The sequence below is a fragment of the Schistocerca nitens genome, chromosome 9, assembly GCF_023898315.1.
Source record: "Schistocerca nitens isolate TAMUIC-IGC-003100 chromosome 9, iqSchNite1.1, whole genome shotgun sequence".
NCBI lineage: Eukaryota > Metazoa > Arthropoda > Insecta > Orthoptera > Acrididae > Schistocerca > Schistocerca nitens.
In genome coordinates, this window is record NC_064622.1 from 20,572,973 (window position 1) to 20,587,603 (window position 14,631).

Genomic DNA, 14,631 nt, shown 5'->3' on the forward strand with positions numbered 1-14,631 from the left:
TTTGTTGGGGTCTAAAAACACACAATTTGCAAACATGTGGTATGGTTCACTCCAATTTGGTTTTTTGCAGAATATCTATCAACAGAACATTCTGCTTATGAAAAGGGTAGTCAGCATGATCTCGCTAGCTAATGTTTCTTGTCCCCCCTCCCACTCCCCCCCCCCACCCCCACCCCCCTCTCTCTCTCTTTTTCTTTTTACAACAGAGTACTGTCTCATGATTTACTAGTTATCATTGTTACCTATTTATGCAAGAGTTCTATGTTGGATTTTCAGTTTCTTGCTACCTCTGTACTGAGCTCCAAGCTGCAAGAGATTTAGTCCGCTGTGTATTGTCCTTTGCTATTATAACATAATAAATGAACTCTTCTTTCCTATAATCCTTTCATCATTCAGCCACGATATACTCCACTAAGGCACGTATACCACATGCGGGAGGATCTGCAGCGAATTGACGCATGGTGCAGGGAATGGCAATTGAATCTCAATGTAGACAGGTGTAATGTGCTGTGAATACATAGAAAGTTAGATCCCTTATCATTTAGCTACAAAATAGCAGGTCAGCAACTGGAAGCAGTTAATTCCATAAATTATTTGGGAGTACGCATTAGGAGTGATTTAAAATGGAATGATCATATACAGTTGATCGTCGGTAAAGCAGATGCCAGACTGAGATTCATTGGAAGAATCCTAAGGAAATGCAATCCGAAAACAAAGGAAGTAGGTTACAGTACGCTTGTTCGCCCACTGCTTGAATACTGCTCAGCAGTGTGGGATCCGTACCAGATAGGGTTGATAGAAGAGATAGAGAAGATCCAATAGAGAGCAGCGCGCTTTGTTACAGGATCATTTAGTAATCGCGAAAGCGTTACGGAGGTGATAGATAAACTCCAGTGGAAGACTCGGCGGGAGAGACGCTCAGTAGCTCGGTACGGGCTTTTGTTAAAGTTTCGAGAACATACCTTCACCGAAGAGTCAGCAGTATATTGCTCCCTCCTACGTATATCTCGCGAAGAGACCATGAGGATAAAATCAGAGAGATTAGAGCCCACACAGAAGCATACCGACAATCCTTCTTTCCACGAACGATACGAGACTGGAATAGAAGGGAGAACCGATAGAGGTACTCAGGGTACCCTCTGCCACACACCGTCAGGTGGCTTGCGGAGTATGGATGTAGATGTAGATGTAGATAACCAAAGAAGACATGTCAAGTTGCAGTCAGGCACTTGGCCACTAGGCACTAGGCACTAGGCCATTAGTCCAGATTATGAAGATATAATCAATGAACCTGAACCAGACTAGGGGTTTGGTGTTTTGGGAGGTTAGGAAAGTCTTCTCTAGATGATGTCCACCTGAGGACAGCGTATCTGAGTGACAAAAACTCCCTTTGTCACTATACTGGGGGCTCACTAAGGCCTTCACAGACAGGCACTATCCACTAGGCCTAGTGTGCAAACAGATCTCCTGTGCCATTTCCACTCACATCCCCGGTCCTCCCACCACCCCTAAGAACTAGTTACAAAGGAGCGTTCCCTTCATCATCCAATACCACCCCAGACTAGAACAACTTACCATAATATCCTTCGCCAGTGCTTTGAACACCTATCATCGTGCCCTGAAATGAGGGCCATCCTACTCGAGATACTTCCCACCCCTCTTAAATTGGTGTTCTGTTGCCCACCCAACCTCCACAACATCCAAGTCCATCCATATGCCACTCCCAGTACCAACTCCTTTCCACAAGAATTGTATCCCTGTGGAAGATCAGGTGCAAAACCTTCCCTATCCACCCACCCATCTCTTTCAATTCCAGTTCTGTCACAAGATATCCTACCCCATCAGGGATTGGGCCACCTGTGAAAGCAGCCATCTCAGTTATCAGCTCTGTTGCAATCATTGCACAGATTTTTTATATTGTTAAGAGTACCATCCAGCGGTCCACTAGGATGAACGACCTCCACCAAACAGTGGCCCAGAGCAAAGTAGACCACCCTGTGGCATAACATGCAGCCAAACTCAAGACCCTTGATTTCAATGGCTGCTTCACAACTTGAGCCGTCTGGATCCTTCCCTCCACCACCAGCTTTTATGAACTTCACAGATGGCAGTTATTCTTACAACACATAATTATCCTGGCCTCAACCTAAGGTAACATACTGTCCCCACACCTTGCATCCAACAGTTTCCACCGCCTCTGTCATATCATCTCCTCCCCATTCTCGTCTCCCACCCTGTTTATCTGCAACCCTCTGCCAGCTTATCTGCCTGTCTTTCCCTGCTCCTCTCATTCCGCCCCCCTCCCCCCACCTCTCTGCCCCACAACCTCCTGATGCTGCTCCTGTTAGTGTTCTAATCCCTGCATACTCCACCAGACAGCATTGGTCTCTCTCCCCAACCGTTCCCTTTGCTGCTCCCTCATGATTGCAGCTTGCATTCCACGTAATAGCTGCCTTCCAGTCTGAGATGCTGGAGTAGGAGTTTGTGTGTGCGTGAGGTGTGCTTGCTTGTGTACGTGAATGGTGTGTCTCTTTTTTTTTTTTTACTGATGAAGGCTGTGGATTATGTAAGTGTCTTTTAATTCTGCCTATCTGCAACTTGACATGTCGTCTTTATGGTAAATAGCAATCTGTCTTTTCCTACCTGGAGTTTCCACTGTTTGATTTTTGCTGAACGACTTCCTTCCATCCTACAACCCTGCGATGTTTTCCATTGTTGCTCTCTGTAGCATTACTCTTCTCAGTGTCCATTCTTTCCTTTGTTTATTCATTGCATTCCAAACTGCATCTACTTCCGAGCCACATTATATCAGCGATCGTCCACATACAACACAGACTTTTTGTGACCACACAGATTGTTGCTGCAGCATCTAATGCCTTAGATTCTTTCCTCCAATATTATAATTATATTTATCCCTATTGATTTGTGCATCTTTACACATCTTTTCACTAATCCAGCTCCTCTCAGAAACAGTAACCCCTATTGTGCCCATTTCTGTGTCATTCCCGTTTCCTTTTCACCATTCCTGCCACAATGAACCCTTGCTCCATCTTGCTACAACAGTTCAGGAAAGTATCCCTTTCCGTTGCTAAAAACCAGACCCACATCCTGCTTCTCAAATGCTGCCTAAACCATGGAATCCCCACAAATGACCTACACCTTTTCAGGCTCCACCAGTCCCTGGCCCTCACAAACCTGGTACCACGAAAACACATCTCTATGGCACAGGCATCCCAGAACCATCTCTGCTCCCTCCACGAGATACTATTACTCTGCGATCCCTACTCCATACATCACATCACCAAAATTGAAACCTTTGCTCTCCAGCAACTGGAGGAGCATTCCAGACGCCACTTGCATAAATTATCCAAACTGCTGACATCCTACTGCTGCCTCGGGTCACCATTATCCGACCCCTATTGTACCCACAGTGTTCCTCCTCGTCCCCCCTGTTAGCATCTAAACCCTGCCTACCTGACCTTCTCAACTCGCCACATCCTTCCAAAACTCCCTACCAATTTCCACCAAAACCAGAGCCAAAACATTCCTGTAATACTGTTGTTAACATTATCATCAAAACCCTCAGCTCCACAGAAGTTTCAATCCTTTCCTAAGGCCTCACCTTTAGCCTACACCCAACTTTAACCATGCTGGACTTGTCAAAGACCTACTCTCCTCCTCCCAATCGCTGCAATGGAAACACCTCTTTCCCGCCAGTCCTTCCAATCAAAACACCCTAATTCCAACACTGGACCCTGCCTCCCAGTTCGTACCACAATCCAACTGTGATACTCCCCCCTCCCACCTGCTTGTCACATTCCAGGGATCCCTTACATCTAACTTAATCTCACTATCATTCCCTAGGTCCCTTCCTCAGAACACCTACCTTTCAGTAGAAGAAAGAACAACCACAGACAATCTCAAAACAAATCCTGACCTTATTATCCTACCTTCAGACAAAGGTTCCACTACTGCTGTTGTGAATCACAGTGAGTACCTGGCAGAAGGCCTACGCCATTCATCTGACTCCTCTTGTAAACTCTGCCAGAGTGATCCCATCCCAGAAGTCCATCACAAACTTCAATCGCTGCTTAAAGCTTTACGCTCTTCCCAGAACATATCCGCAAAATCCATTTCCCTCCTCACCCCTATGACACCCCACACACCCACCTCCTACATGCTCTCCAAAATATATAAACACAACAATCCTGTATGCCACATTGTGGCTGGTTGTTGTGCGCACACTGAACGAATTTGAGCCTTCATTGAACAACACCTCCAATTATTTTATTTAGAAACATTCGAACTAGTCTTGCAATGTGTGATGAGTGCAGATGTTGCTGTAGGATAGTCAAAGAGGGAGTGGTCTGTGTAGACTATGGGATGGAATTTCATTGGGGTGCTTGTAGTGGGAAACTGAATGGGGAAGTCAGTGAGGCTCTTCCATGGAACTGTAGGCTCTGCAAAAAAGACAAGAGAATCACTGAACAGAAGGCAAAGATTTGTGCCCTTCAGGCTGAATTAGATCATGTGAAATTGGAACTAGATAGATCGAAGGGGGGAAAATGTCTTGGGAACTGGGTAAAGGTAACAAGCAATGGGCGAAAGTGGAACAGCTCAACAACTTCTACATTTGAGCTATCAATATCAAATAAATTTGGCTCGTTATCTGAAGTAGGAGGGGAAGAGCCTCATACAGCTGTAGGTTACAGTAGGGTGCAGCGAGCTTCTAACCGAGAAACTCGGTGTAGGTCGGTACCAAAAGAGAGTAGGAATAAGAGAGTCTTGCTGCTATGTAGTAGCCATGGGAGAGGCGTAGGCCAGATGGTGCAGGAAAAGTTAGGAGCACAAGTATTGTGAAGTCAAGTGCTAGCCATAGCCAGGTGACAGAGGACATAGGAAAATTATGCAAATGTTTTGGCAGAGAGGATCACATCATTATAGTAAATGGTGCAGGAAATAGCACGGCTAAGAACAGTAGGGGTTACCAGGATAAAATAGGAGTAGCACCTACGTACACAAATGTGAGTTTCATGGAGGTCCTGCAGAACCTTGACCAGCCCCAGGTCAATACTTCTGCGAGCCGTGTTTACTCCGAGTTGAGCAGGTTACTGCTGACTGAAATGAATTCTCACATGACCACAGCGCCTGTTGGCACAATTGGGAGATGGGGTTATACTAGACATGGCCTGCACCTGAATAGGAGAGGGAAAGATAGGTTGGCTGGACTTCTTGCAGGAAATGTACAGGGGGCCACCATCACACAGTGGAAGATCCCTGTGGTTACCGGTGTCAGAGGGGCCCCTTTTTTAGGATAAAATCAAGTTCCAGGCATCCTGTTTCGAAAGAGGTCACTGAAGCAGAAGTGTCCCACAAGAATGCACAGAAAAGTAAGGTTAGCTTATTCGACCAAAATTTCAGAGGATTGAGTAATAAGGTAGAAGAGCCTCTTGCCTGCTTGCAAAATTTAGAGGAAAAGAAAGACATCCTGTGCCTGTCTGAGCACCACATAATCACAGGGTTAGATAAGTTACATATAGAAAATTACAGTCTAGCAGCTTACTCATGGAGAACTAATATGGGAAAAGGAGGAGTTGTTGCATATATTAAGACAGAACACAACTTGAAAAGCATTGACACAAGTAGATTTTGTAGTGATCAGCACATAGAAGTGTGTGCTTGTGAATTAATGCTGGAGAACAGTTCACTTTTAATTGTAACAATACATAGATCCCCACTGGGAAATTTTGAATTATTTATGAGGAACCTGGATTACTTACTGTGCTGTCAGTCCGACATCAGCAAGCAGTTAATAGTTAGTGGTGACTTCAGTGTAGACTTCCTAAAGGATTCTGATAGGAAAAATGATCTGGAAACCTTTTCTGGATCCTACAATTTGCTCTCAGTAGTTAACTTTCCAACACAGGTGGATGGAAGACAGTAGGTCCCTAATTAATAATATTTTCTTTGGTGAGGCACAAAGCAAGAAAATAACTGTTTACCCAGTAACAAATGCTCTCTCTGATTATGATGCACAGTTAGTCAGGATAAATGACATAGTGCCTTACGGTGTGAATACACCTCAGTGGAAGTCAGGTAGAATCATTAATGATAACAGGGCAAATGTTTTTAAGAGTAGTTTACGAGAAACAACCTGGCATGAAATTTACAAAGAACCAAATGCCAATATAAAATTAAATCTATTCCATGATAAATTCATATCAATATTTGAAAATAGCTTTCCACATAAGTTAATCGGAAGGGACATTACACAGCCATGGAAAAAACCATGGATCACTAAAGGGGATTAAAGTATCTTGTGAAAGGAAAAGGGAAATGTATCTTTTGGCAAGAACAAGTAGAGACCCTGCAGTGGTCGCACACTGCAAGAACTACTCAAAATTACTATGAAAGGTTATTAAAAAATCAAGAAACATGAACATAATGTCAGAAATCAGTACGTCTGACAACAGAGTTAAGGCAGTATGGAATATAGTGAAGCAAGAAACAGGATAACAGTAGTACTCAGTTGAATGGAAGGGTTATAAATGACAAGTCACAGGTAGCAAATGTATTTAATAATCAATTCTTTAACATAGAAGAAAGCATAGGGACCAACAGTTAAAGAGAAAGATCACAGCAATATGTTTAAAAAGTAACCCTCATAAAATTACATCATATGAATGTACCACCAACTTCTACTTCTGAAATTAAGAGGTTCACACTTTCTCTCAGGAATAAAAGATCTTCTGGTTTTGATGGTGTTTCCAATACAATACTAAAGATTTGTTCCTATATAATAATTCCAGTACTCAGTATTGTCCGAAATATGTAATGCATCACTAACTCAAGGCATTTTTTGAGAGACTAAAATATGCCGTTGTTGAACCCCTCATTTAAGAAAGGTGATAAGTCAGACGTCAGTAACTACTGACCTGTTTCACTGCTGACTTCATTTTCCAAATTTTTTGAGAAGGTGATGTGTTCTAGAGTAGTATCTCACCTCGGCAACAATAATATTCTCAGCAAATCACAGTTTGGTTTTCAGTAGGGTTGTGCTACTGAGAATACCATTTACATGTTCACACATGAGGTGTTACAAGCATTAAATAACAAAATAGCACCGGTAGGTATTTTCTGTGATCTATCCATGGCATTTGATTGTCTGAATCATAGTATACTCCTAGATAAATTGAAGTTTTATGGGACTGATGTTATAGCCAACAAATGGACCATGTCATATCTAACCAAAAGAATGAAGAAAGCTGTTCTTAGTAGTAATTCTGCCAACATAACCCAGAGACATAATTCTGACTGGGGAGAAATCATGTATGGGTTTCCCCAAGGCCGAGTCTTAGGTCCACTACTGTTTCTCATATATGTAAATTATCTATTGTTTAATGTACAACAAGCAGACTTAGTTCTTTTTGAGAATGACACTAGTATTGTAATCACTCCCAGTATACATACAGAAATGGAAGAAATGGTGAACAAAGTTCTCAAAAGTTTCATTTACTGGTTTTCTGCTAGTGGTCTGAATTTCACAGAGACACATCATAATCAGTTCTGCACCGGTATGGGTACTGCACTAGTGATAAGTGGGTGGAAACTTCGAAATTCTTAGGTGTCCATATTGATGAGAATTTAAATTGGGAAAAACACATTTTGGAACTCCTAAAACAACTTTGTTCAGCCACATTCAAACTTAAAATCGTAGCAAATTTTGAGGAGAGAGAAATAGTAAGTTGACATATTTTGCTTGGTTTCACTTAGTAATGTCATATGGAATAATGTTCTGGGGTAACTCATCTTTGATAAAGAAGGTCTTCATTGCCCAAAAATGTGCTGTAAGAATAATATGTGGTGCTCACCTGCTATCATCGTGTAGACATCTGTTTAAGGAGTTGGGCGTTCTGACTACTGCTCCACAGTATATTTATTCCCTCATGAAGTTTCTTGTAAATAATCCACTACAGTTCAAAAGGAACAATGAGGTACATAATTACAATACTAGAAGAAAAAATGACATTCATTACTCAGCTTTAAGGTTGTCTTTAGCACAGAAAGGGATGGACAGTGCTCCAACAAAAAAATTTTGACCACTTATCCAGTGATGTAAAGTGTCTAACAGATAGAAAGATAAAACTTCAAAATAAATTGAAAAAGTTACTCCTTGACAACTCCTTCTATTCCATAGAAGAATTTCTATGTTTGTAATGTGTAAAAGGTGGTGGGTAGGAATTGTTAACTCAATATGTATATCTTGTTTTCATTTTTTGGGGGGGAGGGGGGGATTATATGGTGATGTTTAGATTACAAGTAGATGTACAAATTAATTTGCAATATTAATGTAAAATGACTTGTTCCACAACATGACAATTTACCATGCAAAATGATCCATGGAACATGAAAGTGACTGACTGACTGACTGATTAACCAACCAACCAGCTACTTGTAATCTAGCCTCCCACATCAAAGGCACCACCCACTTCCTTTACCAACTCGCCACCATCCCCCACCCACTTACCTCCTGACCCCACCTCCCTATATACCGACATCAGTCATGCCCATGGTCTTACTGACATTGAACACTATCTTTCCCAATGTCCTTCAGACTTCAAACCCACTACTTCATTCCTCATACACATTACTAACTTTATCCTAACCCACAACTACTTCTCATTTGAAGGGGAGATACGTAAACAAATCTGCGGCACAGCCACGGGTACCCGCATGGCACCATCCTGTGCCAAGCTTTTTATGGGCCATCTGGTGGAGACCTTCCTAGCCTCCCACAACACCAAACCCCTAGTCTGTTTCAGGTTCATTGATGATAACTTCATGATCTGGACTCAGGGCAAAGACACCCTATCTTCGTTTCTTCACAACCTCAACACCTTCTCTCCCAACCACTTCTTGTGGTCCTCCTCAACGCAGCATGCCACCTTCCTGGACGTTGACTTCCTCCTCTCTGTTGGCTCCATCTGCACCTCTGACCTCATTAAACGTGCAGACCACCAACAACAGTACCTGCTTTCCGACAGCTGCCATTCCTTTTACACCAAAAAATCCCTCCCGTACAGGCTGGCCACCCAGTGATATCATATCTGCAGCAATGAAAACTCCCTTGCTCACTATGCTGAGGGTCTCACAAAGGCCTTCACAGAAAGTCAATATCCCCCAGACCTAGTCCGCAAACAGATCTCCCGTGTCATTTCCCCTCACATCCCTAGTCCTCCCACCATCCTCAAGAACCAGCCACAAACGAGTGTCCCCTTCATCACCCAGAACCACCTGAGACTGGAACAACTGAACCGCTTCATTCACCAGGGCTTTGATTACCTATCATCATGCCGTGAAGTGAGGGACATTCTACCTGAGATATTTCCCACACCTCCTAAATTGGTGTTCCATTGCCCTTCCAACCTCCACAACATCCTAGTCCATCCTTATGCCAGTCCCAATCTCAACTCCTTGCCACAAGGATCATATCTCCGTGGAAGACCCAGGTGCAAAACCTGCTCTATCAACCCACCCAGCACTTCCTATCAGTCCTGTCACAGGTTTATCCTACCTCATCAGGAGCTGGGCCACCTGTGAAAGCAGCCATGTCATTTACCAGTTCTGCTGCAGTCATTGCACAGCTTTTTATATTGATATGACTACCATCCAGCAGAATGAACACCCACTGCCAAACTGTGACCAAGAGCAAAGTAGACCACACCATCCCTTTCCCTTCGCTGCCCCTTTCAGATTGCTGCTTGCATCCCACTTGATAGTTGCATTCTGGCCCGAGATGCGGCATTGGCAGTTGTGTGTGCATGAGGTGTACTTGTGTGTGGGTCTCTCTCTCTCTCTCTCTCTCTCTCTCTCTCTCTCTCTCTCTGTTACTGGTGAAGGCTGTGGTGGAAAGCTTTATGTAAGTGTCTTTTAATTGTGACTGTCTGCAACTCGACATGTCTCCTTTACGGTAAGTAGCAATCTGTCTTTTCCTACGTTATTGATATTTTTGCCTGGAGTTTCAATTGTTTGACATGATAACCAAACCTTTTTGTAACATCTATCATCCTTGGGTGTTTGGGTTATTACTGGTATTTTAATTTATATCCCATTCTTGTTGCTGGACTCATTACCATTGTACGAGGAAAGAAGAATAGAATTTCTTGGTCATCATTGTTATTTTAACTTAGTAGTTTTGGTTTTTATTTCAACACCATTCTCATATTTTTGTTGTTTTATATTCGTTTTACATGTACTTATTTTATTTTATTTGTGTTGATGAAAAGTTGTCAGTGAAGTATAAGAAGTGGAATAAGTAAAATTAATAATTCACCACTAGTTGAGGCATTGAGTTATTGATCGACATACAAACTAGACTGAGAATGTCGCAAGATATCAAATAAATCCTAACAGGCACACACCTGCATTGCTGACTACAGTTTGTAGGCTCTGTAGTGATACTGTGCTGAGAGGTCGTGTCAGGTAGAGTGTGTGAGGAGGAACAAAAGGTGAGGAGTGGGACTGTGGTGGTTTCAGAGTATTCAGTGGCATGGTGGAGATCAAGTCAGCACATTACACACTGAGTGCCACAGCCTGTGTGCCACTGCCTTTGGCCTGTTCACATTCTGGCGGCCTGTGGAGTGGAACTCCTTTCTTAAACGATGCAGTCAGCTGGAACGTGACATGTAATCAATTGAATATTTGAGTCTTCAGTGTATTTGAAGCCTGTGGCTTGATCATGAGGTGCATTTTACTGGGAGTCAAATGGTCTTTAGCTCTGTTTGTTTCATCATTAAATTTTGTAAACTATTATCATCCATATCACAATTCAATAGTCACATAATGTACATTTTGTCATGGGTACACTTGTACTCCACTGTAATTCACTGATTATACACTTACATCAATGTACATTATTTGGTTAGTGAATTGTGGTACAGATGAAAATAGTTTACAAAATTTAATATACAACATGCTGAATTAATGAACATGGGACTGTACTAAAATGTACCTGATGATGAAGCCATAGGCTTTGAAATGCACTGTGTTAGAGAACTCGATGAAGGAGGATTTCTTAACCCAAATATCCATACGAAAAGCAGTGAAGGCACAAATGCCAATAATGAACAAATTGAATTATCAGTTGCTACAAATGGTGTTGTGCACACTGAATTACACTGAGATGACTAAAGTCATGGGATAGTAATATGCACATACATAGATGGTGGTGGTATCGCGTACACGAGGTGTAAAAGGGCAGTGCATTGACTGAACTGTCGCCTGTACTCAGGTGATGTATATGAAAGGTTTCCGACGTGGTAATGGCTGCGTGATGCCAATTAACAGACTTTGAATGTGGAATATTAGTTGGAACCAGATGCATGGGACATTCCATTTTGGAAACGAGTAGGGATTTCAGTGTTTCAGGATCCACAGTATCAAGAATATGCCTAGAATACCAAATTTCAGGCACATCCTCTCACCATGGACAACACAGTGGCTGACAGTCTTCACTTAACCGAGAGCAGCGGTGGTTTTGTAGAGTTGTCAGTGCTAACAGACAAGCAACACTGCATGAAATAACCACAGAAATAAATGTGAGACGTAAGACAAATGTATCTGTTAGTGTGTTGTGTCGAAATTTGGCATTAAGGCCGGTATTACACTATCAAATTTCTTTGTCAAAGATTTGATCAAAGATGTGATCAAATATTCGTCTAATATTTGTGACAAAGATCTTTGATGTGGCACTAAAAAGGGGAATTACACTGTCATCATATTTTTCGTCAAAGTTCAAGATAGCTGACAACAACAACTTGTTATTAACAGCAGCAGTTGCATGTACCACAATTGCACTGCGTGCACATGCGGAAGAGAAACGGGGAAAAAAAGGAAACGTACCTGGGCGAAGCCGTGGGTTTTACGACGACACGATAAAAGCATTCGACAAAACTTGTTATGTGAGCTTATAGTGGAGGACATCAAGTCGTACATAAGTTACTTAAGAATGGATGAGCTTACATTTCTGTATGTGCTCAGTGAAGTGTATCCTCATATCACAAAGCACAATACTCACTTAAGAACTGCTACATCTGCAGAAGACAGGCTCACTGTAACACTTTGATTCCTTGCTACAGGAGAGCGTTCGGTTAGGTCAGGTCTCCAGTCTTCTTAATCTATTTTTGTATTCAGGGTGCCTCACGTTGTAAAGTGCCTCGTCAGCTTCATACATCTCTATTAATTTTGTAGTTATCGGTACACACCAATTGTAATTTACTGGTAACGTTTATAAAAAAATTACAGGTGACAGAACGTTGCAACGATGCTAGTGCTCCACGTGGTAACATGTACATTGCAGTGAACAGATGACAAGCGACTTCTTTGATCAAATCTACTGTGAGGCCCTAGATTTGATTAAATATTTGACAACATTTGACGAAGTTCCCTATCACACCATCAAATTTCTTTGACAAAGATATTGGACAAAGAAATTTGATAGTGTAATACCGGTTTAATGGTCTACAGCAACAGATGACTGATGTGAGTGCCCTTGCTAACAGTATGATTTTGCCTGTAACACCTCTCCTGGGTTCGCGATCATATCGGATCGACCCTAGATGAGTGGAAAACTGTGGCACGATCAGCAGAGTCTCGATTTCAGTTGGTTAGAGCTTGTGGCAGGATTTGAGTGCAGCAGACTCCACAAAGCCAGAGACCCAAGTAGTCAACAGGGCACTGTGCAAGCTATTGGTGACCCGATAATTGTGTCAGCTGTGTTTACATGGAATGGACTGGGTCCTGTGGTCCAACTGAACCGGTTGTTGACTGGAAATGGTTATGTTCAGCTACATGGAGACTATTTGCAGCCATTCTTGGACTTCATTTCCCAAACGATGATGCGCCATGTCACTGGGTCACAGTTGTTCGCAATTGGTTTGAATAACATTCTAGGTAATTCGAGTGAATAATTTGGCCACCCTAATCACCCAACATTAATATCATTGAACATTTGTGGGACATAGTTCAGATGTCAGTTCAAGCACAAAATCCTGCACTGGCAATACTTTCGCAATTGCGGACAGCTGTAGAGGCAACATGGCTCAATGTTTCTGCATTTGAATCTGTATCACATCCAGTTGCAAACACTACGCCAAGCGAAAGGAGATCCTACATGATATTAGAAGGTGTCCCATTACTTTTGTCACCTCAGTGTATTTTACTGTTTGACTTGTCATGCAGGAATGACTTGTCAGCTGTTTCCGTTATTGCTGGAAAGTAGCTGGAGCACCCAACTACACCAAATGTTAGGCTCTTGTATTTGTGCAACTTCTTCTTCTTCTTCTTCTTCTTCTTCTTCCTCCTCCTCTTAACATGTCAGTGACACCATTTAAATGAAGTGTAGTGCCTCAGCAAGGTGCATTGCTTTTGTGTTTCCTGATAGCAGATCCTCTTGTGTCACGAGGAGATGGTGTAAACAGGGCAGTGAAGGAAATGGATCATTGTCTGTTCAACACCGCATGCACAGGACACATCTGGGTTATCGCACGGTACCCATTTGAACAAGAAACTTATAGTTCGGCCAGATCCTATGTGAAGGCAATTAAGTGATTTCCGTGCTGGCCACAACAGTCTGTTTCATGGGGGGCAGATCCTCTTTTGGAAGTATTCAATCACTTTTAGCTCTTTCCTGCCAGTGCTGAGGTCTCTCTTCCGCCTTTGACTTCACTAAGGGGTATGTACTTGAGATGAAACTTTTCCTACTGCAAAGATGTATAGCAACAGCTTCGTGCCCATGATGTGTGTGTCTGTCATCATTGTTGACTTTGCTCCTCTCGGATTTCGCAATTACTATCTGCCCAATATCGGCTGGAGCTATTCTGACCAGAACCTGGATCTTCTCAGTTGGGGCTGGTGTCGAGCATTGTGTCACCTGGTGGCAAGTTTGGCAAAGAGCAATACCAACGTGTTCCAAGTGGCAGGATTGATGCCACACTGGGGAAGCATATTCTCCTGCCGGGCAGCATAAGGCTAGAGCTGAAGTCAAAGTACTTGTAGGCTTGCATCACAACGTGTGCATTTTTAGTTTTCTTTAAGATATTATTTCATGCTGCAACCTTCAGTTGGACGTGTCGCAATGTTCCTCAAATGCCAGACTCCTATCAAGAATAACCCTTTGGTATTTAGGGGTAGAGATGTGAGTGAGAGGAGTTACCAGCTATGAGATGTTTAACCTGCAGGTAGCATATTTGTTACTGGGATGAAAAATGCTGACTGCTATTTTAGCATATTTGTTACTGAGATGAAAAATGCTGACTACTATTTTGCTTGAATTTGGCTTCAGGCTGTTGACCTCGTAACACTTTCCCAGATCATGACGAGCAGACATAAAATGTTTTCAGTGTCTTCAATGTCTTACATTGGGCAGAGGTGGCCACATTGTCTGCATAAATAAATGAGGTGCAAGCCTTGTTATGTGGTTGGTCATTGGTGTACACGTTAAATAGTGTGGGAGTAAGAATGCTTCCTTGGGGAAGACCTTTTCTGTTGCTCCGCTGTTCTGCAGTGTTCTTCTTAAAGCTGTTTGTCTTTGGTTGTGTTCTACACCTTTAGGAGAAGTTTTCTGATGTTTTC

The 14,631-nt window shown here is 42.5% G+C and overlaps 1 protein-coding gene across 1 annotated transcript in view; it reads left to right on the forward strand.

The window, feature by feature from the left end:
* LOC126203236 (midasin-like) overlaps positions 1–14,631 on the forward strand; it is a 236,520-nt gene that overhangs the window by 95,050 nt on the left and 126,839 nt on the right. The gene's annotated exons all lie outside the window — the stretch shown is intronic.